The 4,880-nt window shown below is 42.0% G+C and overlaps 1 non-coding gene across 1 annotated transcript; it reads left to right on the top strand.

Annotated features, from left to right (window-relative positions):
* Window positions 1-4,446: 4,446 nt before the first annotated feature.
* On the top strand, window positions 4,447-4,548 carry LOC115229618. Its single transcript, XR_003883346.1, has one exon. It is a non-coding gene; the product is annotated as a U6 spliceosomal RNA (small nuclear RNA).
* The last annotated feature ends 332 nt before the right edge of the window (window positions 4,549-4,880 follow it).

Below are 4,880 nucleotides of genomic sequence, written 5' to 3'. Positions count from 1 at the left end.
TCTTATGATCTTGTACATTCAATTTATTTCAAAGCTTACTGCAAACTGTCTTTTAACGTATCTTTTTACTAACCTCGGGCTGTGAACTGTAAAAGAACAAAAACGAAAAGAAGAAGAAAAAAAAAGTATCATTGGCGTAAGAGACAGGTCTTAAGTCTGGAGATATTCCATTTGTTGTTTTTGAAGTGTTACAAATAGAGAAATCAACTGTAATTAAGAACGTTTCATGTTATTTTCCATGAATGACAAGACATCGCGGAGTCTGCTGATTCGAAAGGTTGGACAATAATATGGCGGATCTCGTTTGGCAATTACAGAATTACAAGTCGATAGTGTGTGTCCCCACGATAGTGTGTGTCCACACTATGGTTCAATTCTTAGTATTAGTCTAAGTATTAATCCCTTCCGCTTTCCATGGAGCGCCACGTGACGTGCTTGGCACCGACTTACGGGATCTCAGTTCAGAATTTCGAAGTTGTGGTACGGATCTGTAACCCTGGATAAGCACTCGTTCCACGTCTTGACAGCTGAAGCCAGTAGCCGAGTCTGGGTGTCATGTAGGACAGGATCGTCACATCCTGTAGGTATCTAAGAAGGTTTGTCACACCCTAAGGTCACTACCAACTGCTCATGTGGCGCTGCTCATTTTGGGCGCGGCTAAAGTATGGTCGAACGTTTAGGAAATTTGCTTCGAAGCAACAAGATCCCAGAGTGTTAAGTAGCTGTCATTTTTTTTATATATAATGTCGATTCGACTCATACATTCTGAGGAAACATTTGTTGAGAAACGGCATTGAAGCTCAAGGGGCGACTTCCACTTGAAATTCAAAAAGCATAACGTTGACACTGATTCCTCAAGGGGATTATGTTATGGATGTCTGCCAAATACTCAGCCATTTACACGGGAATTCACCTGACCAAACAATTGAATATACATCTTCGAAACCGACACGCGTCCACCATTATATGGGGGTGCAGCAGTTGAGCGTTAGAGATAAACACGTATTAAATTAATGTTTACAATGCAAAGTAAATATTCTTCAATATACAAGTAATAGATAGCAGGGAATAAATTTTAATGATCTCTGTTGATCACCTGGACAACATATACATTGAATTTAGCGGAGTGGTTCAGTACCTCCATATCTCACAGACTGGTTTACCTTTAACGTAATTCTCCGGTTGGATTAAGGTGGTGAGCTGGCAGAAACGTTAGCACGCCGAGCGAAATGCTTAGCCGTATTTCGTCTGTCTTTACGTTCTGAGTTCAAATTCCGCCGAGGTGGACATTGCCTTTTAGGGTAGATAGAATTAAGTACCATTTGCGTACTGGAGTTGATCTAATCAACTGGCCCCTTCCCAAAACATTTCGCGTCTTCTGCCTAGAGTAGAAACGAATCCTCTTGTAGGATTAAGGCGGCGAACTTGTAGAAACGGTAGCACGCTGGGCGAAATGCTTAGCGGTATTTCGTCTGTCCTAATGTTCTGAGTTCAAATTCCGACTAGGTCGACTTTGTCTTTCATCCTTTCGGGGTCGATAAATTAAGTACCAGTTACGCACTGGGATCGATGTAATCGACTTAATCCGTTTGTCTGTCCTTGTTTGTCCTCTCTGTGTTTAGCCCCTTGTGGGTAGTAAAGAAATTGGTATTTCGTCTGTCTTTACGTTCTGAGTTCAAATTCCGACTAGTTCGACTTAGTCTTTTATCCTTTCAGGGTCGATAAATTAAGTACCAGTCGCGTACTGAGATTGATCCAATCAACTGGCCCCTTCCCCCAAACTTTCGGGCCTTGCGCCTAGAGTAGAAACGAATTCTATGGTAGGATCAGCGTGACATGAGTGCGACAAGGGAGGACTTTTGAACTACAGGTACAGTCAAACTGATGGGCTTCCATACAGTTTTCGTCCACTCACAACAATTTTGACGACCGACCCGAGTCCATGGTAAATACACTTGCTTCGTCTACCAATCAATGGAACCGAACGTGAGACCAGTTGATGCGTGTGAAGCGGACTTTCTAACCACTCAATCTAGGGATCGTAAAATTCTGTAGCGTTGAATGTTCAACACAGTGACACCTAAAGCAATTATAAAGTTAGAAATGAAGGATTAATATAATCCCTATTGGCAATGTGAATGAACTGCGATGTCTCCGAGTGGGTATCGAAACTAAATCAACAGATGACAAGATCAGAATCATATTTCTTACTCCACATTTAAGCGCAGAACTAAAAACAAAAACAACACGAAATTACTCATCAGTTACAATGTATAGTCTTTGTATGTAGTTGTGGTAGTAGTAGTAGTAGTAGTAGTAGTAGTAGTAGTAGCAGCAGCAGCAGCAGCAGCAGCAGTAGTAGTAGTAGTAGTAGCCAAATCTTTCTCATCTCAAACTGCAACCAGACGTCTTCGAGAAGGAAGGACGCATTGGAGTGTGTAGTCCTACCCAAAATAAAGAAGCAAACTGATTAACGACACTGCTGAGATTCGAACCAGTGGCTATTCGCTCAATAAGGTCGCTGTCCCACAAACTCAACTAAATATCATTACCATTGCAGAATAAATGGTAATTAATGTTCTTAGCGAAACAGGCTTCTCCTGCGCCGAGATACTTTGAAGATATATGAGATTCGTGGGCAAACAAATGGCTGCTTTGGTTGGCTCGCTGCTTCACTGGTTGGCTGATATAAGCAGAAATTGATAGCTAACTAGTTAGATGAATGAACAAATGGATAGGTAGATGAATGGATTATATCGACGGGTTGCGGTTTTATGGATAGATTGATGGATAAATGAATTGACGGATGGATTAGCGTACACCTGAATGAACAATCTGTTGGATTGCATTGCTGAGAGATAGACAAGCGTATGATAGAATGCATCGGATTCCGTAGTCACTGTTCGGAACGGAATAAAAGAATTAGATTTCTTCGGCTGTTTGTTGGTGATGGCGATGGTAAGTAAGTGTGGTTTATCATGGCGGCGATGGCGGTGATGACGATGGTACTGACGAGTGGGATAATAGTTGAGGGTAATGGTGGTGGTGGTGGTGGTGGTGGTGCTGCTGCTGCTGCTGCCGGTGGTGGTGATGCTGGTGGTATGTTAAGAACAAGACAACGATGTCGTTGGTGGAGATATCCATGATGATGATGATGATGATGATGATGATAGTAGTTGTTCTGGTAGTGGTGGTGGTGGTGGTGGTGGTAGTGGTGGTGGTAGTGATGGTGGTGATGGTGGTGGTGGTGTTCGTCGTCGTGGCAGTGGAGGCGGTGGCGGCGGTGGAGGCGGTGGAGGCGGTGGCGGCGGTGCAGGCGGTGTTGGTTGTTGTAGCGGTGATAGTGATAATGTTTATAGTGGTGATGGCGGAGTTTTGTTATTAGGTACAAGTCGGTGTTATCACTTCACAAACTTAGAAAAAAGTAGCCGTACTGATAAGTATGTGTGTGTGTGAGTGTGTGTGTGTGTGTGTATGTGTGTGTGTGTGTAGGTGCAGAAATGGCCAAAAGATCAAAGACGTTCGATTCGCAGCAATGACGTCCGGGTTCGAATCCAATACATAACCTCTTAGGCAAATATCATTTTCTATAGCCGCGGTTCAATCTACACCCGAATCAAATTAAGTTGACGGAAACTGTACAGAATCCCCGCCAGATAGATTGCACCTGCAATTCAGAAAGTCCAGCGTTGTCCCGTTCTGTGTCACAGACACGCACTGATTCTGTCTTTGAATCATCTTAACACTACACGTGTTTAATACTGCATTGATTTAATTCCTTTATCCTACCCGAAATAGATAATCATGTACCAACATAAAATTCTGACTGGGATATTGAGTTATTGATATCTGTGTAGTTCATATAAATACAGACCTGATTTATAAGATAGGAATTACTAGCATCGAAAAGATATTGCTTTGTATCACTATTCTATAAACAGCCCCATGGTCGCTGATGTATCAAACATTCTTGTCTTGTACTTCACAGATATATTCTGATATATTCTATCTTGAACTCGTTACCAGGACATTTCTTCTTGGGAAATTTGACTGGCAACTGTTGGTGCTGCCACCTTCGGTTGCTTTCAGAATAAGGGCGGGAGAAAAAGAGAGAGAATTTACTAAGGAATGGAAGGAAGGCGGCGAGCTGGCAGAAACGTTAGCACGCCGGGCGAAATGCTTAGGTGGTATTTCGTCTACCGTTACGTTCTGAGTTCAAATTCCGCCGAGGTCGACTTTGCCTTTCATCCTTTTGGGGTCGATTAAATAAGTACCAGTTACGCACTGGGGTCGATGTAATCGACTTATTCCGTTTGTCTGTCCTTGTTTGTCTCCTCTGTGTTTAGCCCCTTGTGGGTAGTAAAGAAATAGAAATGGAAGGAAGAGTGAAGTTTCCTTTTAAGGGTAAGGAATCGCTCAGAGTTTATATTTTTCTTTTTTTTTTTTGTACTAGCTTTTACATAGTCTAAAATTAGAACGATACAGAGAGGATTAGCATGGTCCCTACACAAGGATAACATGCAAATTCGTGAAGCGTTCTATGTTTTTCTTCTACATCTCTGCCACAAATACTTCACTAGTCGCCACTCTTCCTAAAGGTTACTAATCCAGTGAGTCGTCTTTTACTGTTGCTGTCCCCTCTTCTAAGAAGTGTTTCTACCGTTGTTGTTTCTTTCTACAAACATTCTTTTTATCCAGCTCCCTTCCTTCTCATTTCACACATAAATATCATCTTAATTATTTCATATCTTCCGTTTATCGTTTTACTATTCTTCTTTCGTAATTCCAACACACGAAGTGAATGCTTCAGCCTTATTTTATTGCCGGTTGCTTGACGTCTTATTCAGAGTGACTTCCATTTATAAAAAGTCTTGGGGCTC

The sequence above is a fragment of the Octopus sinensis genome, unplaced genomic scaffold (genome assembly GCF_006345805.1).
Source record: "Octopus sinensis unplaced genomic scaffold, ASM634580v1 Contig13262, whole genome shotgun sequence".
Classification (NCBI taxonomy): Eukaryota; Metazoa; Mollusca; class Cephalopoda; order Octopoda; family Octopodidae; genus Octopus; species Octopus sinensis.
Note: the sequence above shows the minus strand (reverse complement) of the source record. Positions and strands in the feature narration are given on the sequence as shown.